This window comes from Malaya genurostris, chromosome 3, assembly GCF_030247185.1.
Source record: "Malaya genurostris strain Urasoe2022 chromosome 3, Malgen_1.1, whole genome shotgun sequence".
NCBI lineage: Eukaryota > Metazoa > Arthropoda > Insecta > Diptera > Culicidae > Malaya > Malaya genurostris.
Genome location: NC_080572.1, coordinates 188,430,388 through 188,455,800, shown reverse-complemented (window position 1 = coordinate 188,455,800; position 25,413 = coordinate 188,430,388). Strand labels below are relative to the sequence as shown.

At 37.9% G+C, this 25,413-nt stretch overlaps 2 protein-coding genes across 7 annotated transcripts in view; both read left to right on the top strand.

Moving 5' to 3' along the window:
- LOC131438782 (neurocalcin homolog) overlaps window positions 1-25,413 on the top strand; it is a 527,871-nt gene that overhangs the window by 165,203 nt on the left and 337,255 nt on the right. The gene's annotated exons all lie outside the window — the stretch shown is intronic.
- LOC131438780 (neuronal calcium sensor 2) overlaps window positions 1-25,413 on the top strand; it is a 461,386-nt gene that overhangs the window by 158,033 nt on the left and 277,940 nt on the right. For 2 of the 5 annotated variants that reach the window (XM_058609038.1, XM_058609037.1), the window contains exon 2: window positions 14,738-15,279. The exons of the other annotated variants lie outside the window; for them this stretch is intronic. The gene's annotated coding sequence lies outside the window, so the exon portion shown is untranslated. The remainder of the gene's footprint in view (window positions 1-14,737; window positions 15,280-25,413) is intronic. 5 annotated transcript variants of the gene reach the window in all.

Below are 25,413 nucleotides of genomic sequence, written 5' to 3'. Positions count from 1 at the left end.
GATGGAATATCTATCTAATGAAATTCTGAAAACATGGAACCTGCGACCTTTTCAAGATTGAAAACAAATAAACCGAACGGTCGACCTTGTCTGCTTTATCCCCCCCCCCCCTCCATAACAATTCATCCCACTTGGCAGTTTTGTTAGCGAAGATTTGACTTTCACGACCTCTGCTTCGCAGCCTCAACTTGGCTGCGTTATCGATCATGATTCAAGACATATTTATGAATCCCCAAATCTCCCGGAGTTTTCCATCTCGCGATACCAAATGCCTCTAACGGTACTGCGCCCGTCTTATCCCTTATCAACACAAAAGCGAAAACTTCGTCCCGTTGCTGCGATGATGAGACAGGTACCTACCTACGTGGAACATTTTCCCATCCGACGGGAACACAAAGGGAAAGAGCTTCTTTTTAGCAGTAAGCCGGGCTGCCAGGCATCCCAGTCGTTGTGGGAGTTAGTTGGATGGGAAAAAAGAAGAAGAAAAAAAACACTCGCAAATTCCCTCGGGCGGTCCTTTAACAAACGGCGAAATACACACAACCAGCCACGGCCGAACTGCTTTCGCCGCTTGCTTATACCGATCGCGTTACTGCAACGATGTGAGAACGATGGTGCCGGAATCGTCTGAAGAGGAGGAGGGGTAGCGCATCAGAATGAAATGACTTTTCTCGACGCCCCTACCCCCGCTGACGCTTCCGCCGTACTTTGGCCCGTAGTAAGTTTTATCAACCAGGGCTTTTCTACACCTGACTGAAGGCAGTGTGGCACCTGGGCGACATGGAAAATAAATTTCCCGGCACCAACCAAAGCTGGCAGCAGGACTGTGTCGTGTGATGTATGCAAATGGGCGCTGGTATGCTGCGGCTGGTATGTGTGCACGGCAGTGTATGTTCGTAACATGTGCTTCGTAAAATCCTTCAATCTAGAATGGAATTTTTTCGGGCTGCCCGAGGCTTAGAATGAGTATCTCGTCGTCTTTTCATCGGGATTTGATGTTCCTTGCCGGTAAATAGAATGTCTTTTGAAGGTTCTCTTCAGCTGACCTACAAATGTGAACATATGTGGGTATTGGGAACGGCGAACGAAGGACAGCCGGGACCAAAATTGCTCACATCCTACTGATTGATGTTTCGATTTTTGAATATTAGCATTAGCTTTTTCAAAAGTAGACTTCAGGAGTTTCATCGTTTGATTCATTGAATTTCAATTCAAAACACATTTTCCCCGGTAGTGTTCAAAGGTTGGCAAGATTTTCCGAAATGGAACTTTTTGCAACCGTCGTAATTATCAAATGCACTACTTCCTTACAAAGTTCAAACAAGGTTAGATTTTTTTTCTGTGTGCTTGGTCAAACCTGTCTCATTCCTGGCTATAGAGTTGCATAAAAACATAGGTTGGCATGGCGCCATTTCGTCGAGCCCTCTAATTGATGTGAAAGGAAGCACATCGTAGGATGCTAGTTATGTTTCTGTATCGATGTTCTGTAGTCGTTCTTGCAATTTCGTTTTAGATTGTTTTTCCAAAATAACACATAATGTGTAATGGGGTTTGGATCAATAGTGCATATAAGAAAGCTGGTTAGGAAAACCAGCCCTGCAATTGTCCTGCGCAATAACAATCGGTAGCAAAGCCTGCTCAAACAGATCTCGTTTTCGCCCGACCAACCTGAAAGCAGAGTCGCCAGATCATTTTCCCAAAAATCTGTATTTGACTATAAATAAGTATAAATACCTGGATCTGACCCAGAGTAGTTTCATCAAACGAACAATTTTCACGAAACTGTGTTCTGGCGTCGCTTTAAGTAACGGGGATGTGATGAAGTCCAATTTAACAAATAGTTTCGGATCTGACTCGAACTTCAGTTCAATAGCGTTGAAGCTAGATTCGAAACTGGTTTCGAACAGTAGTTAGGGTGGAAACCGGGTTAGATTTCGCGTCAGGTGAAAGCGACAAGTATTTTCCAACGAAATGTAGTTTGCCATATAATTTCAAACTGCTGCAGATTTTATTTTCTTTTCGATTATATAGCTGTTAGCTTTCATCAATCAGAAAAAATTTTTAACCCTAAGTGCGGTATAGAAAATTGAACCTAGTGAGGTCCTTGGGGCAGTTTGATATAAATCAATCTATGCTGGCGTGACTTTGTTGCCTTTGGCACCTGCTTATCTGTGATCAATTCATATTAAGGTCAAACTCTTTAAGGAGTTTCGTTATTTGCTTTGTTTTGCGAAATTTCTGGAGAGTACGAATGTGGTAACGGGTGCTTGAATTCTGTCGTTAGATTTAATTTTGCCATGAATAGTAATCCCATGTTTTTTTTTATTCAATATTACAATATATTTTCAGGCAGCTCTAAGATGCCAAGGTTATTTTCTAATCTTAATTAACGACTAACTTAAAACTAGAATAGTATCATTAGAATATGTGATCTTAGCTTCTCGAAAATCGAGCGTTCAGCTGGCGATCGGCAGTGGTCGATGTATTCAATATTGCACGAGTCTTCCAGATGGCGTTGGTTAAGTAATCCCATGTTGATGTGCTGAGAAAAACACTAACGGCCCTTTTCAGGGCCATTATGGTTTGAAAAATTCGAATTGCCTGGTTTTACGTTTGACTTCTACTATCAAATTTGCACTGCCTCGCTGTTCTCATCCCTCCCCGCCTGCTTGCCTGGAACTGCTTCTCACTGACAACTGCTTTTCTCGACTTCTTGGAGTCCTGCTTGACGATGACCTACTGTTTGAAACTCTAGCGTGCTTTTGAGCACCATCTGTACATTGTTTACGGCATACTACGCCTTGATATTTTTTTTTGCTGTAGTGGCAAGATGCCAAATCCCATCACAAAAGAACGGGAAAATGTTGCTACCTTAGGAAGGGACACAGGCGATTTTGTAGGTACTTCCGCACGCAGTGCTGGGAAAATCATAATCAAAAAATCTGTTTTAATCCACCTAGTGGTGTAATGTGCCTTTTTCCGAAACCGGATTCAGATGTCCGGAATAGCCAAAGTTAGTTCGTTTGCCAGCAACAAATATGACCTAAAAATTGGAACAGTTTTAAACCTAGTTAAACCTAGACTTAGTATCTCATGCTCTATTTCGATTAAATCAATTAAACGATATCTGCGTTTCTGTAACTTCTGCATATGTAAGTCAAGCTAAACAGCATGAATCAGCAGCATAAAACATGTAGTCGAATGATTACTTTTACTATTATTATTATTTTTATTTATTTTTTTTTTTTTTTATTTTTTTTTTTTTTAAATAACTATTTATTGGAATATGAGTTAAAATTAAATTATTAAGATTTAAATTGGGTGTTCAGCCACAAGTGGTGACTTTTCAGCCCTGTTATATATATATATATATATATATATATATATATATATATATATATATATATATATATATATATATATATATATATATATATATATATATATATATATATATATATATATATATATATATATATGATTTGGTTATTACCATGAAGACATCATTTGCTTCCGCAATTCTGAGATTTTTGTGTAGGGAAAATTCTAAACCTACTTGTATTGTGTAATGGGGAAAAGGAACTTATATACTAACTTACTAACTAATACAGAGAGCGAATCGATTCAATTGAAGATTGCATCGATTTTTGTCGGAATTTGCTTATAATATTATGTGACATTACATCTAATGGTTCTATATTTGTGAGTCTGTGTAACTCATTTGTACTAAACCAGGGAGGACGCTTCAGAATCATTTTCAGAATTTTATTCTGAATCCTTTGAAGCGTTTTCTTCCTGGTGGAACAACAGCTTGACCAAATTGGTACCGCATAAAGCATGGCTGGTCTGAAAATTTGTTTATAAATTAACAATTTGTTTTTTAGACAGAGCTTAGAATTTCTGTTTATAAGAGGATATAAACATTTAATATATTTATTACACTTTGCCTGGATTCCTTCAATGTGATCCTTGAAAGTGAGTTTGCACTATTATTATTGATTGTTGATTGATCACTACACCACCGGTACGGTATTACTGCACTACCGGATGTGAAAATTTCATATTTTATCAAATAAATTTGAATTCATTGACATTCGTGTATTATTTCGATAGTACTGATCATAAAATAGCTATAATTTTCATCAACCGCAGCACCGTCTTTTACTAATATTACTCACTAGTAGCAGACATCCGTAACCGTTTCGATTTATTCATAGCGTGTACGAAATAGAACAAAGCATGCATCGTTTGTGTTGTGTTTTCTTCTTCTTTCGGTGTTGTACATATTGTCACTCTATATGGCGATTTGAAAACTTTGACACTCATTGCCCTGTAACTGCGGAACCGGCAGTCAGATCTGGATGAATTTTTACAGTAGCTTTAAAAATAATATGAACTTTAATTCAAATCAAAATTTGTGAAAATCGGTTCAAGCATCACAGATAAATCGAAGTGAGTTCTATTTTTTAAGTTTTTCTGCACCTCTTTTGGTGCTTCCGGAACAGGAAAAGGGGGGACCAGTAGGACCTAATTAAGCTTTTATACCCACAAACACACAAGCTCTGCAAACTAGAAGAATTTATCAGACAGTTTTATGGGATTTGTACCTGTTTTTGACTATCGTTTGTGAAAAATACTGATGAAATCGGTAATTTTCCACTTATCACGCTTTAGTTCCGGAATCTGAAGTCGGATTCGAATTAAATGTTCTAGAAATTTTTAGGAAACTATAAGACCTTTCATTTGAATCTTAGTTTGATAAAAATCGGTTGAGCTGTTTCAAAGAAAATTGGATGCACACTTTTTCTCTAATTTTCGCAAATTACCATGTAACTCCGGAACCGGAAGTCAGATCCAAAAGAAAAACCTTTTATTTGAGCTAAGCTTGTGAAAATCGGTTCAGCTATCTCCGAGAAAAGAGAGTGCATAATTTTGTTACATACATACACACACACACACATACAAACATTTGCTCAGTTTGTCGAGCTGAGTCGAATGGTACATGACATTCAGCCCTCCGGGCCTCGGTTAAAAAGTCGGTTTTCACAGTGATTGCATAGCCTTTCTATATGAGAAAGGCAAAAGCTCATTTCGGTATCACTTGTGAAAAAATCAGTTCAACGTAGTTTTCTAAAAAAAACTTAGTGACTGAAAAAATCACTTCCGATATTTTCATCCATGAAACAAGCATCCACAAAACTCAGAATCTCTAAGTTGACAAGTAATTTTTTGTGTCAGCAAAACTTGATAACGAATTTTCACTCACAGAATTATCTTTAAAGAGATAATCTAAAAGTAGAAGAGCCTATGGCAATATTCCGAGACTGAGTTTCCACCACGCCTCAGTTCGACACCGAAGTGATTCGTGCAAGATTTAATTATTATATTTTCTTCAATTACAAAAATTTCTGCTGAATAAATTCGCGACTGAATCGCAACTGAGAAATAATGACTGCAATATATCCAATGCACGTAGGATGGTAAATATGAACAACAACATTTTTTCCAAATAGTGAAGGTTGACGGTAGGCTGTTTTAATTCCAATTGGCTGATTACACAGCATTACTTAGATTAAACACAATAAAACGCTATTTAGCATGAATTTGAATTATAGAAGTAACCGGAGTGCAACATTGTGCATGTTTCAAACACACAACAGGGGCAGTGTTTAAATTGATATAGCGATAACCTGCGCTCCTGTTACTTTTGAGTACAATATTCATGTTCAATTGGGTTATACTTTTAATCAGTTGCATAACATGCTTTGTAAATGGTTTTTAATAATGCTTTTACTATCATTATAACTACTATTACTCACAGCACTTTTATTTATGATATTACTCTTCCACCACGGTTTTGCCGAATAAATTACGAATACATCATTACTATTGATTCAACTATCAACCATTCTACGCGCACTGAACATTTATAGTTTTTTTTCATCGGCGAGTTCATTTATCATGTATTCTGCAAAGGGTTGAGATATAACGACTATGAAAACTTATTTCCCGAAAATCTTCTGTTCGAAAACCATATCAGTTATATTCAATTTGCGATTTTTTTTTCCTTAAATATAATAGACGAGATTGTTCGCTAGTGAACTTTTCACAACTGATTTTTTGCCATGTGAAATCAGTTTCAGTGAGAATCGTGTTTGCAAAAAATCTGTACTCAACTTTTCTAAGTGAGATTTTATTGTCTGAAAATCACTTCTGTCGTCTGCCAGTCGCGAATTTCGATTTTTTTTTCTCAACACTGTCACTGTCATAAGCTTAAATCTGTGACACCTATCTTCTCCGTTTTGCCATTTGATATTCCAGGCCAAAAAGCTGCTTAAAGTCTGTCTTGATGGAGTTTTCACCGTCCTGTGCCACGTCGATAAAACTTCAACCGGTTATCGTTCCGATTTGGAATCACAACCTTCTTGTAAGTCGACAGTCTGGCTTGCTTCCAAGCCTCGGACAACGAGGTTGGATTACCGGCAACTGGTCAAGCGGTTTGTCGTCTACATGACTTTAGGGTCCAGTTTTCCTGGCTATAGTTAACAGTTATAGAAACCCTTTTTTTAACAGGTTGTTCAAATTTGACTCCCATGTCCAACTTTGCATTTTCTTAGCAGTTTTAATGGAACTGTGTGGTGGACGTGGAAGCTCAACAATTTGAATTGCCAAAACACTAATGAGCCTAATCGTGAAGAAAACAAGATCAACTATGTGGATTTTTGTACAAAACAAATAAAAAATCTTAGTTGCTTACATTCAATAATCCTATCGAACAATTTTGTGTTCGAGTAGTTTGAATTTTCACGATGCACGAGCAAAATTTTTACGCATTTCCTTTCTTACGGTATCCAAGTAAGTAATTTTTTCAACTGAAAGGTGAATATCAAAATCAAACTGTAGACATGCTGCTACACACACATACACATATCATTTAAATTATGCAGGTTTTTGAATGCATTACGGAAAAAATGCGTCATGTTGATGTAAATAAACTTTTGGTGTTATCTTCACTGTTCGTTCACGAATTAAGTACACTGAGGTCTTTTTTCACGCGTATCAAGATAGAAATCCGCCCAAAATAACGCGTTACTTGTTTGATGCCAAATGAGAAAAAAATTTGAAAAAAAAATCGACTTAGAACTTTTTTTTTGGTGCCAATTGTCTTTGAAAAGCATGAAACGTCGAGATATGGTGCAATAAAAAAAAATTGTGAAATAATCAACTTTGGGACTTTAGATGTTTCCAAAATCGAAAATTATTAATCCCCGTAAAAAATCGAGTAATAGAACCGCATAAAAACGTGTAAAAAATACCTCATTTTAACATATTCTAGTTTATATTTATCATAAATTTTCCTAATTCGGATGAAAATCTCTATACGCTCAGTGCGTAATCCATTCATTAGTGTATTGCAACTCAAATTCAATTGGGTAGAACCGCCTAGAAAAAAAAAGCTTTTTATATTTTTGTTGAAGTTTGGATAGTTTGGTTCTATTTGACCATTAAAATGATTTTCCGACATCTGTTTTCTAAATATTATTGTCTATCACAGATAGTACATTGAACTTAAACTTATTGTTCATAAAAATTACGAAAATTTTTTTTTCAAAATTCTTCAATACAATTTTTGAAAGTTGTTGATTTCTTCGAATGTTCTAGACGTTTATCTTTGAACAATTTGGGAATAAATATCATAATACAATAAAACATCATAGAATCAGCTGAAAAGTCAGTAATAATTTTGTAACTTATGAAAACTAAAATATGTCAACGTGCATTGGAAAATTCCATGAGCATATAGAACCAAATTATCAACACTTGAACAAAATATATAAATAGCAATTTTTTTTTCTGGGCGATTTTACGAATTTTGCCTCAATCACTATTTCTGGCTAACGTCAAACTAGCTGATTTCCTTTGATAATTTTGTCCATAGTTTCTTCAAAAGCCAGCACGTCGGCCCATACCTTATATGTTTTATTAGGGCTGGCTTTCATGATGGCTAGATTATTCATTAATCAGTTAAGTCCCGAAGAGCTCCACTGGTTGACATATGTTGATACTAAAATAATATTCTTGGTTCTGTTTCGTAGTCGTAGTGCGAGATCCGCCCTAAAAATGTTCCACCTTCGCGAGACAACATGATCCTAGGGTGCTTTCGACAGTTCATTATATTCGTATTAATACACGCTTGTCTTATTTTGCCGCAACTACAGGTGACCTGCTAAACCAAACATTCTTATTTGTCGAATTTGTTCAGCTTCTTCCGTCGGTACGTTTTATCATGCTTTGCACGAACCTAATGGAAACATTCGGCTTCATCTTACTGGCCAGTTGGTCATCATTTAGGGGTTATCCTATGTTTGTGCTTAGGGCACATAACCGTTTTTACTTTTCTTTACGTTTCGTCTTAGACTCGTCAGTGCAGAGCAGTTCAAATTGAACTGCTTATTGCAAACTTAAACAGTTCAACTTGAACCGCTAAGCAGACGTAAAGTTAATGCTATTTGCAAAACACTTATATACTTGGTACCGAAGTACCACGTCTTTCCTGACGTGCCGAACGAAAACGTTGTTTTCGGCTTATTCTGGCCGATGCAGGTATGGTCATTTAGGGGTTATCCTATGTTTGTGCTTAGGGCACATAACCGTTTTTACTTTTCTTTACGTTTCGTCTTAGACTCGTCAGTGCAGAGCAGTTCAAATTGAACTGCTTATTGCAAACTTAAACAGTTCAACTTGAACCGCTAAGCAGACGTAAAGTTAATGCTATTTGCAAAACACTTATATACTTGGTACCGAAGTACCACGTCTTTCCTGACGTGCCGAACGAAAACGTTGTTTTCGGCTTATTCTGGCCGATGCAGGTATGGTCATTTAGGGGTTATCCTATGTTTGTGCTTAGGGCACATAACCGTTTTTACTTTTCTTTACGTTTCGTCTTAGACTCGTCAGTGCAGAGCAGTTCAAATTGAACTGCTTATTGCAAACTTAAACAGTTCAACTTGAACCGCTAAGCAGACGTAAAGTTAATGCTATTTGCAAAACACTTATATACTTGGTACCGAAGTACCACGTCTTTCCTGACGTGCCGAACGAAAACGTTGTTTTCGGCTTATTCTGGCCGATGCAGGTATGGTCATTTAGGGGTTATCCTATGTTTGTGCTTAGGGCACATAACCGTTTTTACTTTTCTTTACGTTTCGTCTTAGACTCGTCAGTGCAGAGCAGTTCAAATTGAACTGCTTATTGCAAACTTAAACAGTTCAACTTGAACCGCTAAGCAGACGTAAAGTTAATGCTATTTGCAAAACACTTATATACTTGGTACCGAAGTACCACGTCTTTCCTGACGTGCCGAACGAAAACGTTGTTTTCGGCTTATTCTGGCCGATGCAGGTATGGTCATTTAGGGGTTATCCTATGTTTGTGCTTAGGGCACATAACCGTTTTTACTTTTCTTTATGTTTCGTCTTAGACTCGTCAGTGCAGAGCAGTTCAAATTGAACTGCTTATTGCAAACTTAAACAGTTCAACTTGAACCGCTTAGCAGACGTAAAGTTAATGCTATTTGCAAAACACTTATATACTTGGTACCGAAGTACCACGTCTTTCCTGACGTGCCGAACGAAAACGTTGTTTTCGGCTTATTCTGGCCGATGCAGGTATGGTCATTTAGGGGTTATCCTATGTTTGTGCTTAGGGCACATAACCGTTTTTACTTTTCTTTACGTTTCGTCTTAGACTCGTCAGTGCAGAGCAGTTCAAATTGAACTGCTTATTGCAAACTTAAACAGTTCAACTTGAACCGCTAAGCAGACGTAAAGTTAATGCTATTTGCAAAACACTTATATACTTGGTACCGAATTACCACGTCTTTCCTGACGTGCCGAACGAAAACGTTGTTTTCGGCTTATTCTGGCCGATGCAGGTATGGTCATTTAGGGGTTATCCTATGTTTGTGCTTAGGGCACATAACCGTTTTTACTTTTCTTTACGTTTCGTCTTAGACTCGTCAGTGCAGAGCAGTTCAAATTGAACTGCTTATTGCAAACTTAAACAGTTCAACTTGAACCGCTAAGCAGACGTAAAGTTAATGCTATTTGCAAAACACTTATATACTTGGTACCGAAGTACCACGTCTTTCCTGACGTGCCGAACGAAAACGTTGTTTTCGGCTTATTCTGGCCGATGCAGGTATGGTCATTTAGGGGTTATCCTATGTTTGTGCTTAGGGCACATAACCGTTTTTACTTTTCTTTACGTTTCGTCTTAGACTCGTCAGTGCAGAGCAGTTCAAATTGAACTGCTTATTGCAAACTTAAACAGTTCAACTTGAACCGCTAAGCAGACGTAAAGTTAATGCTATTTGCAAAACACTTATATACTTGGTACCGAATTACCACGTCTTTCCTGACGTGCCGAACGAAAACGTTGTTTTCGGCTTATTCTGGCCGATGCAGGTATGGTCATTTAGGGGTTATCCTATGTTTGTGCTTAGGGCACATAACCGTTTTTACTTTTCTTTACGTTTCGTCTTAGACTCGTCAGTGCAGAGCAGTTCAAATTGAACTGCTTATTGCAAACTTAAACAGTTCAACTTGAACCGCTAAGCAGACGTAAAGTTAATGCTATTTGCAAAACACTTATATACTTGGTACCGAAGTACCACGTCTTTCCTGACGTGCCGAACGAAAACGTTGTTTTCGGCTTATTCTGGCCGATGCAGGTATGGTCATTTAGGGGTTATCCTATGTTTGTGCTTAGGGCACATAACCGTTTTTACTTTTCTTTACGTTTCGTCTTAGACTCGTCAGTGCAGAGCAGTTCAAATTGAACTGCTTATTGCAAACTTAAACAGTTCAACTTGAACCGCTAAGCAGACGTAAAGTTAATGCTATTTGCAAAACACTTATATACTTGGTACCGAAGTACCACGTCTTTCCTGACGTGCCGAACGAAAACGTTGTTTTCGGCTTATTCTGGCCGATGCAGGTATGGTCATTTAGGGGTTATCCTATGTTTGTGCTTAGGGCACATAACCGTTTTTACTTTTCTTTACGTTTCGTCTTAGACTCGTCAGTGCAGAGCAGTTCAAATTGAACTGCTTATTGCAAACTTAAACAGTTCAACTTGAACCGCTAAGCAGACGTAAAGTTAATGCTATTTGCAAAACACTTATATACTTGGTACCGAAGTACCACGTCTTTCCTGACGTGCCGAACGAAAACGTTGTTTTCGGCTTATTCTGGCCGATGCAGGTATGGTCATTTAGGGGTTATCCTATGTTTGTGCTTAGGGCACATAACCGTTTTTACTTTTCTTTACGTTTCGTCTTAGACTCGTCAGTGCAGAGCAGTTCAAATTGAACTGCTTATTGCAAACTTAAACAGTTCAACTTGAACCGCTAAGCAGACGTAAAGTTAATGCTATTTGCAAAACACTTATATACTTGGTACCGAATTACCACGTCTTTCCTGACGTGCCGAACGAAAACGTTGTTTTCGGCTTATTCTGGCCGATGCAGGTATGGTCATTTAGGGGTTATCCTATGTTTGTGCTTAGGGCACATAACCGTTTTTACTTTTCTTTACGTTTCGTCTTAGACTCGTCAGTGCAGAGCAGTTCAAATTGAACTGCTTATTGCAAACTTAAACAGTTCAACTTGAACCGCTAAGCAGACGTAAAGTTAATGCTATTTGCAAAACACTTATATACTTGGTACCGAAGTACCACGTCTTTCCTGACGTGCCGAACGAAAACGTTGTTTTCGGCTTATTCTGGCCGATGCAGGTATGGTCATTTAGGGGTTATCCTATGTTTGTGCTTAGGGCACATAACCGTTTTTACTTTTCTTTACGTTTCGTCTTAGACTCGTCAGTGCAGAGCAGTTCAAATTGAACTGCTTATTGCAAACTTAAACAGTTCAACTTGAACCGCTAAGCAGACGTAAAGTTAATGCTATTTGCAAAACACTTATATACTTGGTACCGAATTACCACGTCTTTCCTGACGTGCCGAACGAAAACGTTGTTTTCGGCTTATTCTGGCCGATGCAGGTATGGTCATTTAGGGGTTATCCTATGTTTGTGCTTAGGGCACATAACCGTTTTTACTTTTCTTTACGTTTCGTCTTAGACTCGTCAGTGCAGAGCAGTTCAAATTGAACTGCTTATTGCAAACTTAAACAGTTCAACTTGAACCGCTAAGCAGACGTAAAGTTAATGCTATTTGCAAAACACTTATATACTTGGTACCGAAGTACCACGTCTTTCCTGACGTGCCGAACGAAAACGTTGTTTTCGGCTTATTCTGGCCGATGCAGGTATGGTCATTTAGGGGTTATCCTATGTTTGTGCTTAGGGCACATAACCGTTTTTACTTTTCTTTACGTTTCGTCTTAGACTCGTCAGTGCAGAGCAGTTCAAATTGAACTGCTTATTGCAAACTTAAACAGTTCAACTTGAACCGCTAAGCAGACGTAAAGTTAATGCTATTTGCAAAACACTTATATACTTGGTACCGAAGTACCACGTCTTCGTTCGGCACGTCAGGAAAGACGTGGTACTTCGGTACAAAGTATATAAGTGTTTTGCAAATAGCATTAACTTTACGTCTGCTTAGCGGTTCAAGTTGAACTGTTTAAGTTTGCAATAAGCAGTTCAATTTGAACTGCTCTGCACTGACGAGTCTAAGACGAAACGTAAAGAAAAGTAAAAACGGTTATGTACCCTAAGCACAAACATAGGATAACCCCTAAATGACCATACCTGCATCGGCCAGAATAAGCCGAAAACAACGTTTTCGTTCGGCACGTCAGGAAAGACGTGGTACTTCGGTACAAAGTATATAAGTGTTTTGCAAATAGCATTAACTTTACGTCTGCTTAGCGGTTCAAGTTGAACTGTTTAAGTTTGCAATAAGCAGTTCAATTTGAACTGCTCTGCACTGACGAGTCTAAGACGAAACGTAAAGAAAAGTAAAAACGGTTATGTGCCCTAAGCACAAACATAGGATAACCCCTAAATGACCATACCTGCATCGGCCAGAATAAGCCGAAAACAACGTTTTCGTTCGGCACGTCAGGAAAGACGTGGTACTTCGGTACCAAGTATATAAGTGTTTTGCAAATAGCATTAACTTTACGTCTGCTTAGCGGTTCAAGTTGAACTGTTTAAGTTTGCAATAAGCAGTTCAATTTGAACTGCTCTGCACTGACGAGTCTAAGACGAAACGTAAAGAAAAGTAAAAACGGTTATGTGCCCTAAGCACAAACATAGGATAACCCCTAAATGACCATACCTGCATCGGCCAGAATAAGCCGAAAACAACGTTTTCGTTCGGCACGTCAGGAAAGACGTGGTACTTCGGTACCAAGTATATAAGTGTTTTGCAAATAGCATTAACTTTACGTCTGCTTAGCGGTTCAAGTTGAACTGTTTAAGTTTGCAATAAGCAGTTCAATTTGAACTGCTCTGCACTGACGAGTCTAAGACGAAACGTAAAGAAAAGTAAAAACAGTTGGTCATGTTTGGAACACTAAGAAAGTTCTGCTTTTAGCATTGGTGTCATTTCGACATCGTTTTTTTTCTGGGCGATTTTAGGACTTCCGACTCCGCGCTATGGATGGTATTTCATACAGATATTTTTTTTTTAGTTCACACAGTAAAGCGTGTTTTTATCTGGCCTCTTTTGAGATGTGGGTTTCCCACATCTTCAGGATAGCCAAATGGCAGAGCTGTTCTACAGGTTGGATTAAGCCCAGCATGTAAGGAATACAAAATTAACTATTGCTTTCGCGAATTCATTCATTTATCGTTGCCAATTACTCTCAAAATTGCTGCAATATAACGTTAGTAATGAACGAATACACGCATGGAAAAACGTCTATCAGGGAAAATTTTGTGCATCAGCATAATTTATCCTATGGTGCTCTTTTCGTTGTAAAAGATGTTATCCGCTGAAATGTTACAGAATTAGTTGTCCAATCACTAGAACCTAGCAATGTGAAAGCATTCATCGTTTGGCGGAAATTCCGGCTATTTTCCGCACTATTAGCATGACCGTATATCCCGATGGGAAGAGCCACCTCAATTTGTTTTCCTATGCTAGATCTCGATGATTTGCAAACATCCTGGTCCAGTTTCCTCAAAGCCCCCTTCCCCTGTCTGAGAGATTATTGCAGATGGCACACAGTAGCAATCCGGAGCACACGTTTCGTTCATCGACAATATGTTCGACTACAATAACAACCCCAACCGATGCCAAAAGCAATTACATTGATATGTGATATAGGATTCGTGTTGGTATCATCTTTCGACCGGTCAGTTAATCCCTATTTCATTGATCACAACCCTGCCCCGACCTGGTCGTTAACCGGATGGATTTCCTGACCAAGATTGGATTGGTGATAAGCTACGGTGCCATTACTGAAATTTCAGCTTTTGTCTGCGGACTTGGACCGGGGCCATAAATATTGAATGATAAACAATAACACCAACAACATCCGAAGAAATCAGGATGCGATTTTCAGATCGCAACGCGTTCCTCTGCTTACACAAGCCATCTTTGCTTGGGTCGAAGATGCTGGAACTTCAACATTTTGGGTTTTTATTTGACATCTAATACACATGCGAGATCGGTAAAGGATATAAGGATTATGAGGGACGGGTTATCATTGGCCGGAATATAGTCTGACTGCAGTTTCATCGAAATATTGTTCGTTTTGTTGTAGATACAATACAAGTGTTCCAGTAGCAGCAAATTCCGATGACCGGAAGTGGAAAGGTGGAAAATTAATCAATCAAGTGATTGGATCAACAGTACCTGAGGACTGCACGAAAGCGGATAGCAACAATAGAACGTATACAGGCTTACTCTAATGTAGCAAGCAAAGTGTTCGATAGTGCAAAGCAGGTGAAAACGCTAAAAAATAAGAAAATTTAGTAGTGGTTGGAGGAAAAGTGCTCAAACCGGGTTCTGTGATCAAAAGGGGAATATCCTGATAACGTCGAGGACTGCTAGTGTAGACAGTTTGTGTCACCGTCGGGCTGTGCCTGTTGAAGCTAAGTCGTGTGGAAGAAAACCCACGACCGAGTAGTGTGTGTGTGCGCGCCCCGTCGTAGTTGGTGCATTAGAGTTGTCACTGGCAAACAGGGGGAGCCGAAGTCTCCAACGAAAAAAAATAACAGGTTTGAAGAGGAAGATAAGTAGCAGCTGGCAGCAACTTTTGCAGTTTCGTTCCAAGAGACAAGCGACAGACGCTTTTAATTTACGGTAAATATAGCTTCAATTGTGCTTTTGATGTTATAGTTTTTTCGAAGTTTTGATTCGATCCCGGGCTGAAATCGGGTGAATTGAATTTTCTTATCGATTGTTTTAAGTTTCGCCATTAAAAGTTTTCTGTTTTTGATGCGAGTGAACGTAATTGCTGTGAATAATGCATTCGAATTGCGATCAAAATGATGTTTGCACGAAGTTTGAAGATTAAGCCAGTCAATATTATTACACGGATAGTTAGGAAAAAAGTGCTTAACAACTTTGTTTCAGGAAACTTGTATTACAAGAGCAATTGTTCGAATTCTTTTTATTTGCTTGGGCAATGTTTGCTCAGAAAATGCATTATTCTAGCTCAGAATTGTTATGTTTCTAGTAGCTTTTTTAACAAGGTTTGAAAAAATCGTTTTTTTAAGGTTTCGAACAAAAAATTTGATGCTAAAAGTCTTAGAATTGCATGAAACGTCGAGAATTAGTGTGATCTAGAAACATTTTTTTTTAAATCGACTTTCTGGGATTTATAAGTCTAAGGAAGTCCCAGAAAGTAGATATTTAAAAAAAATTTGTTTTCGAGATAACATTAAATCTTGATGTTTTCCAATTTTATTACCATCAGCATAAAAAAATGCTTTTAAACGATCCTAAAAAAATCGGTTCAGCCATCTTTGAGAAAACTGAGCGGTAAAAATATCTTCGAAAAGTTCACACACACACACACACACACACACACACACACACACACACACACACACACACACACACACACACACACATACACACACAAACACGCGCGCACACTCACACGCACACACACATACATTTTCCGATCTCGTTGAACTGAGTCGAATATTATAGAATACTATGGCTCCGTTCGAAAGTCGGTTTTTTCAGCAATTCTAATACTTTTTCTTATGAAATATCAATTTTCTCGATTTAGTTCCTCATACATCTCGAAAACGACTGCATTTAGGAAGTAGCTTCCTATGAGCTTTTTTATTGAATGCAGCTTAGAGTATAACATTGCTCATTTACATTTATACCTGATGAAAAAAACATCGTTTTTCGAAAATTGTTAAATTGTTAAAAAGTGTTTCTTCGGGAAATTTTTTGATTTATCATCTCTCCAACTTTCATTAATTTTATTGTAACTTGACGTTTTTTGTGATATAAAAATATAAAAAAACCTTCCGATAAAATAATTGGAAATTTTGAAAAATAGATTTTATTTGCGATCTCTCGAAAAATAAGATTATTTTCAGTGTATATTTTTTTAGAAAGTTCAATTGATTACCTACAACTACTTTGCAGACATATTCTTTGTAGAAGCTATAGATTTCTAGTTATAATTATTTCAAAATAATGTGGCTTTAAACACATACGCGCCATTTTCAAAAATTAGTCTTGAGTGAAAAAAAAAATCTCTGGATCAGTGAGAATTATTTTATTTGCTATAACTAACCCACATGCAAAGTTTCCTGCTAATCGAAAGGGGTCGTGCAGCCAGCCATATTTTTGTTGAAGATCGATGTACATTTTCCTTCCAAATGTATACAACCATTTAACCTTTTTGCTTTTCTCATATAGAAAGGCTATGCAATCGCCCGGAGAGCCGAATGTCATATACCATTCGACCCGGCTCGACGAACTGAACAAATGTCTGTCTGTATGTGTGTGTGCGCGTGTGTGTATGTATGAGAGAGAGAGTGTATGTGTGTGTTTGTATGTGTGTGTATGTGTGTTTGTGTGAGAGAGAGAGTGTGTGTGTGTGTTTGTGTGAGATAGTGTGTGTGTGAGAGTGTGTGTGGGTGTTTGTGTGTGTGGGTGTTTGTGTGTGTATGTGTGTATGTATGTAACAAAAATCTGCACGCACTTTTTCAGGGATGGCTCTACCGATTTTCACAAAATGAGATTCAAATGAAAAGTCTTATAGTTTTCTAAAAAAATTTAAAACATTTTATCCAGATCCTACTAAAGCGTGATAAGTGGAAAATTACCAGTTTCATTAGTATTTTTTCACAAACGATGATCAAAACCAGATACAAATCCCATAAAACTGACTGGTAAATTCTTCTAGTTTGCAGAGCTTGCTAGCTTGTGGGCATAAAAGCTTAATTCGGCACTACTGGTCCCCCCTATTCCTGTTCCGGAAGCACAGAAAGAGGTGCAGAAAAACTTATAAAATAGAACTCACTTCGATTTCTCTGTGATGCTTGAACCGATTTTCACAAATTTTGATTTGAATTAAAGCTCATATTATCTTTAAAGCTACTGTGAAATTTCATCCGGATCCGACTTTCTGTTCCGCAGTTACAGTGCGATGAGTGTCAAAGTTTTCAGGTCGCCATATAGAATGACAATATGTACCACACCGAAAGAAGAAGAAAACGCAAAACAAACGATGCGTGCTTTGTTCTATTTCGTACACGCTATGAAGAAATCGAAACGGATGCGGATGCCTGCTACCAGTGTGTAATATTGGTAAAAGACGGTGCTGCGGTTGATAAAAATTATAGCTATTTTATGATCAGTACGACCGAGAGAATAAACGGAAGTCAATGAATTCAAATTTATTTGAAAAAAATATGAAATTTTCACATCCGGTAGTGCAGTAATGTGGTGTAATGATGTCAATAATTATAATAATAAAAATAATAATGTTTTATGCTGCTGATTCATGCTGTTTAGCTTGACTTACATATGCAGAAGTAACAGAAACGCAGGTTCACTTTGTTTGTTAGATTCCGTCTAATTGGTTTAATCGAAATAAAGCATGAGATAGTAAGTTTAGGTTTAGCCAAAGCCTTGGTATTACATTCCTGTAGTGAAATTTGGTCTTCTGTTTCAACAGACTTCGCAGCCGATTCAGAGTGTACAGAACCATTGCATGGCTGGTGCTATGATCCTACGGACACTACGAATCCTTCCAGGTCGAGGCTCGAACATACGACAACTGGTTTGTTAGACCAGTGCCCTACGCATTGAACCGCCAACCCGGGACAAAGTCTAGGTTTAACAAGGTTCAAAACTATTCCGATTTGTAGGTCATATTTGTTGCCGGCAAACAAACCAACTTCGACTATTCCGGTCATCTGAATCCGATTTCGGAAGAATTGGAAATGGTGATTAAAAACTGCAAAAGGGTCTAACTCACTTTCCTTCAAGATGGCCAAATGGGGAAAGTCTTATAGTTTCATACGGAATTCCTAAATTTGTTGTGGATTCTCCCTCCGGTCCAGGAACTACAGAGTAAACAGGATTTGTAGAGTTCGCTAGATTAAGTCCGAACAAACTTTCCTATTCCTATTCAATGACCAGTTGTTTTTTGCGAATTTCTCAGTAATATTTACGATGATTGCTTCCACCGTTTTTTTTCTAAAATTTAAAGCTTTATTGCGAAAAAGTTCTTACAGGTGTATTATTCAAAGTATTGTCCGTCGCTAGCGACAACTTTCTCCCATCTTTCCGAAAATTTTCGGATCCCGGCTCGACAAAAGGAGTCCTTTTTTGACGCTATCCATTTTTCCAACTCTTCGAAGGATTGAAAATGTTGATTTGCCAGGCCGTGTGCCATCGAACGGAATAGGTGGAAGTCAGAAGGGGCGACATCTGGGGAATACGGCGGGTGGGGCAAGACTTCCCATTTCAGCGTTTCCAGGTACTTTTTGACCACAGAGACGAACCAGCCACTGGCTGAAAGTCTCTTTAATAAAAAAAAACTAACTAACTACTTTTTGACCACTTTTGCGACGTGAGGCCGAGCATTGTCGTGTTGGAGGATGACTTTGCCATGTCGCTCTTGATACTGTGGCTGCTTTTCTTTTAGTGCGCGACTAAGGCGCATCAGTTGCGTTCAGTAGCGATCTCCTGTGTTGGTTTCACCCGGTTTTAAGAGCTCGTAGTAAACTTCATCTTCGAAGGTTTTTTCTCTTCCACCATCATGTTTGTCTTCGACATCGGAATCATCATTTATAAAACGTTGAAACCACTCCCGACGGATTCTTTTACTCAGAGCAGCATCACCGTAAGTTTCTGAAAGCATTCGATGCGCTTCAGTTGCATTTTTTTCAAATTGCAACAGAAAAATAAAACTTCCCGCAAATGGCGAGAATTGGGCACATAAACAGACATTTTCGAGCGTGAATAATACGAAAACAAGAACAACTGTCACTGAAACGGCGATGACAATTCGTTAGGAACTGTAAACACTCACTTTAAAGGCATTATCATCTTTGTATTTTAACCAGCCTCAGCCAGTACAGCCACCTATCGGAAAACGGCGGAAGCAAAGTTGTACACCTGATAATATGAGAAAGGCATCATTACACCACTAGGTGGATTAAAACAGGTTTTTACTCTAACTTTGAATACTTATAGAAGGCAGAGTCGCAGGTCAAAATGCAAGTTCGAATACTTTTTTAAAAGTTCCACTCAAGTTGTATAAAGTAACGAAGCATGTAGCATGACTTTTTGATGCTGTGTCAATGGTACATCCAAACGTTATGTGTGTTTTGAATTATTTACTTATTTAAATAAAACTATTTGTGCCAATGAACTTTTTATCTTTAACTCAAATATATATTAAATACTGTTTATCCATAGAAATTTTTTGGTGGCTTTTGTGGGAAGATGCGTGAACTATGAGTGAAATCGTAATTTGATTGATTCCTCAGAAAAATATTCAGTACTAACTTTTGTCTCATTATTCGATCGAGTATGCAATGAACTGCTAGTTATTATGTCATATAGCTGGAATTATAGTTTGTTTGTGACACTGCGGTTAACAACTCTCAAGGATTATTGAGTGTTTTTTAAGGAAAAGTTTCGTGTCACACTAGCCGGAATGTCTGCTAATGACGCTATTTGAGGAATAATAACATTTGAATTTCCTGCCAGCAGAAATCCAATTGAATCGAAATAAATTTTCGAGAGATTTGCTATTTTGCTGTTCAAAGACGTACCATTTGATTTTACCATTTTAGTTGAAAAAAGTCCAAAAAAAGGATCCCTCAAAAAATGTCATTCATATTTAATATCTTAATAGTTAATTTTATATTTTAATATTTGTAAACTTAACACCTGAGTTTATGAAGTAAAAATTATCATCGTGGCAGCAGTTTTTCAAGCTGGTAATAAATGCTGAATACAGAAAATTGCAAACAAAATATTTCACTTCTTACCTTTTTATAAATATGAAAAATAGATATAGAATTGCTCAAACTTTTGAAAATTTTTCCGAGGCCCGTAGAGTCGAGTGTCATATACCAATCGATTCAGCTCGACGTACTGAGCAAATGTCCGTGTGTGTATGTGTATGTGTCGAGACTTCAGAGATGACTGGACCGATTTTGATCATACTAGTCGCAAATGAGAGGTCTTCCCGTCACCGTGAACACCATTCGATGATTTTGAGATCGGATGTTTACTTTTTGAGTTATACGAAGTTTTCTGTCAAAATTTTCTGTTTTTTGACAATATCTGTCACAATTAACCTTGAAGCAGAATATGTTTTGGACTTAGATTTCGCACGGTAATAACTATCCAACAAGCCATAAAATTTAAAAATACGTCTATTTTTAACGGAGATATCGATACTTTTGTGTTAGCAACTTTTCGCCTTATTCCAGTAGTAGGAGTTTTACGCGCTTGATGATAAAGCGATGTTTCGGAGCAAAGTGAAATACGATTTCCAATACTGTTTTATGTAATTGTTTCTTAGTACCTAAAGGACTGTGCACAGCACCCTTTTTTATGACGTATCGATTTTAGCACGGTTCGTTTTTGGCAACATACCCGTTTGAACATGACATATGTATTAGAAGGATGGCAGTATTTTCAAATTAGATTTCATATTTATATAGATTTATACTGCTTGCAATAATAATTGCTGGAAGAACACAACTTCTTACACCCTTATACCATTCGAAGAAGTTCGTCGAAATAAGTAAATTTGTGTGAGAAAAATAATTTTACTATTTTGCTCGCAGATAGCTTAACTGCTCTGTACAAACTTAGACTCATATGAACAGTCCTATGCTCCCATATATGGTTTCTGAATTTCATTTGGATTCGACTTCTAGTTCCAGAAATACAGGATGTTATATGTGATGGAATTAAAGTAATGTCACTCATTTTGCTCGTAGATGGCTAAACCGATTTCGTCCATCCAATATTCAAATGACAGGTCTTAGGGTCCCATAAAAACTGCTTGTTTTTTTTTAAACAGATCCGACTTCCGGTTCAGGAGATACAGGGTGATAAGTGTAAAAATTTCACATAAATTTATCGGGTTTATCGGATTTTAGTTTAACGGGTATTCAATTTTCGATCCCGGAAGGTGACCAAAAATGTTATGTGAAACGCACTACAATTTCTCTAAGATGGGCACACTGATTTTCAAAAATGTCGAATCTAATGAAATGGTTAACAATCCATTAGGCGAATGTAACTGACTTCGGCTTCATCGATTTCCGAATTCCGATTGTATCGGGAATAGAGAAGCTAAAAGAAAGTCAAAACATCCAAAGAGTACTCCAAAACAAACGAAAAACATATAATATTCTTTGTCCCAGAATCAACTTCTGTGCAACAATTTAATATTTTAAATTATAGAATGATAGTACTCAAGGAAGAGCAAGGATGTGAATATATAGAACGGAATGGTGAGACGTGACAAAAGGGTCATTTAAGCAAGCAGAAATCTTCTAGCAACTGAACTTTTACCTTCTACCAGAGCCCGATTCCTCTTGTAGAAGGTAAAATTTGAGTTGCTAGAAGATTTCTGCTTGCTTAAATGACCCTCTGTCACGTCTCACCTTTCCGTTCTATATATTCACATCCTTGGGTACTATCATTCTACAATTTTCATTTCATGTTTATGCAAAACGTGCTCTGGTTAGGTGAATATCGCAATAAGAAAAAAAAATAAAAATCGAACGTTAGGAATCTCATTGTTTTTTTTTCAATCTACGCTCGAAATGAAGGAACGAAAACCCTCGTTTACAGGAGATAATAGGCTTTCCCTCAAGTTAATGGGCTTTCGGTGAAACAGTTTTCGATCAAATGATTCACTCCCATCATTAGCGACTACCTTAGAAATGAGTTCGATGTATATTCCATTGGTCATATTGTTTAGTTGAATCTCTCGCACTTTCCTTAGATCAAGGTGCAATAATTACTTTCAAGTTAAACTTCTATTTTATCTACTGAAGGTCGAATTCTGCAACGCTTGAAGTCAATAATGATTGACCTTAGTGCCGGAGTTCTGGCAACGGTGGCTTTTGTTTGCCAGGTACTATATTGTTTATCGTTTCTGTCATCAAGATCGTAAGTGGTTTATGATATGTAACGAGACATGAAAGCGAACGGGCTTGTGAGTCCTGCCTGAGTTGCTTCAGTTCGCAGTTGGTGTATTATATCAATCGGAGAAATATCTAACCTAATTAATCACTAAAAATGATTGCAGCAGTATTATCAACTCATTAGTTATCGAAACTATTTAATAATTGAGCATCGTCGTCAGGTGAAGGGGGTTTTGTTAAATTGGTATTCCGAATAGCAGGCAAAGGCTTTTGCTTTATTCTATTTGCCCGACCAATTCAGTCCTTAATTGGGTTACGTCACGCTAAGTGTACTGGCTCGACAGAGTTGTCTTTGGATTTTTTTTCCATCATCTCAATATCGGCAAGCTAGCTGAGTACGGTACACGAACTTCATTACTCGAAGCTGTGATGGGCTTTCACTAGGAGCAGCAGCTTGTTCAGGAAAATTTGTGGAAACGAAAATAAGACGTAAAAACTGTTTACCACTTAGCTAAAGTGCCCAAAAATGAATCTTTTACTGAATCTCTTTTCATCTAGCGTCAGGTTGGAAATTGAAATAGAATAATTTATTTTGGATAAGCATTCAGAAAGCCGTTAACGAAAACCTACTGCATAGAAATAATTTTAACTCGTTTAAACCATTCATTCAAACTGCTCATAGTACATGTCACGGTACTTTCTATTTGGATTACTGTTTCTCTTACCCAGTTTACCATTCACAAAAATGCGGCCGGAAATTTTCCACCGTCGTCACCATTTTCCGTCAAGCGCCGCTAGCTCTGAAGAGGAGAAAAAAACACCGTAATTTGAACCTGTCCTTGACTGACGATCAAGCCGGGCCATCAGTACTAAGTTCACTTTTCATCCCCGTAAGGTCCTTAAAACCATGACGCTTTCCGGTGCAGTATTCAGCACCTTTGCTCTAGCGTTCCAGCTGATGCCGAGGCTGCACTGGGATTATCACGCCTTTTTCATTCGCTGCGCGCTGCTTGGTTTCAAGCTGCTACTTTGCAAGTGGATCACACTAGAAAGTGTTCTCCCCTAATGACTTCCTATTAAAGGCGGTGACAATAATGCTCCTCGCGTTGCTCCTTTCTCTCTCTACATCTATCTTTCTCGCTCTGGTGTGGTTTACGGTTTCACGTGAAGTACTGCTGCAATCGTCTGAATTTAGTTGCGTTTCCGGCTTACGCTGCTAGAATTGTTTTATAACAGAGGGGAACTTCAATTTCTTCTAGCAGAGGAACTGTGGCAATTAAAAATAAAATACTCATAAAATGCTCTCGAGATGTATGATTAAACGGACAATACATTGTATTGTAAACTGTGCCGTCGTTGAAGCCAGTAGAGCTCAACATTATTCACTCATAATAAAACAACTGTTCAGAAATATGTTCTTTCTAGATCTTCGTTTCATCCTACTTATTTGAGAGGAATTGAAACGATTGATCTAAATTTTGGAAGTGGTATAACATAAGTTCGTCGAGTTGAGCAATGTGTGTCAAACAATCCCATTAGCTTTTCTCGGTGATAACTTCATCGATGTTCATATATTGAGGTTCAAATTAGAAGTCTTATGGTCCTATATGGCGTCCTGAATTTCATCCGGATCCGGAATTACCAGGTGAAAAGTGTTTGATACCGTCACTTAAAGCGACGAAGCCAAAAAATTACAAAATTTCAAAACTAATCTGAAAACTATTCCAATCGGTAGTCATCGTCAACAGCAGTGCAGTAAAACTTCATTCAATTCAATTGATACATACTGATGATCACTCTACTGCAGTGAATTTCACACTGTAACACACAGCCTTCGCTGACGTTCCGAACGGGCAACATTCGGCTTTTCATTCGTTTATCTATCAATCGAAGCTCAGTTTAATCACCGTCAATTGATCTCTTGAAATAGCAAAATCTCTCTTTCAATTGAATGAGAGAGCGCCCTTCTAATGAGGCTCGTGAAAACATTCGAATTGGTTCAAAATAATATATGGAATGTATACCAGTAATGACAGCTGAAATATCAATTACAGAATAAGCTTAAATGAAATGTTTCCTCTTTCAGTTTTCATTTTTAATACTTTGGAACGCATCTCAATACTTTTCTAACAGTCGAAAATTATTGATTCCAACTTGCTGGTGATAATCGAAAACTCAAATAAGAACCGCCATCCTCTATATATTATTCTGGATGGATAGAATTCTGGTTATCGAGTTGATGTTCATGCCTTTTCATTCGAACTTGCTCACCACCAACAGCGAAGACAATGAAGCAGGTACACTACTTTGCACTTGAAACTGAGCAAACAAAACTTCATATGACTAGGTACGATTATTCAATTGACAATTGACGGTGAATGATCACAAATTTCATTTTCATCTAATATTCGATTGAATGTGGAATTGGTCAAGCAAACCAATTCCAGCTATACTGGTTTCCGATAGCGGACACATCGGAAACAGTTGTCACATACTCCAAAAAGGATCTCACCTCATTTGTTCAGAGATAGGTGATTCGATTTTTTCAATCTTAAGCTCAAATAAAAGGTCTTCTGGTCCCAGAGGTTTCGATTGTATTCTATCCGGATCCGACTTCCGGTTCCGGTGTTACAAGGTTAAATTTGCAGCTTATGATAGTTGCTGACCACATGAACTGACTTAGCCAAACCGGATTCTCTGTTCCGGGGTATCGAGAATTATGGTTTAAAAATCCAAAACGGAACTCACTTTATTTGCTTAGAGACGGCTAACCGATTTGTGCCTAATTATTTCACATAAAACCTAATTTAATGGGTAAATATTCTTTTTTCAAAAA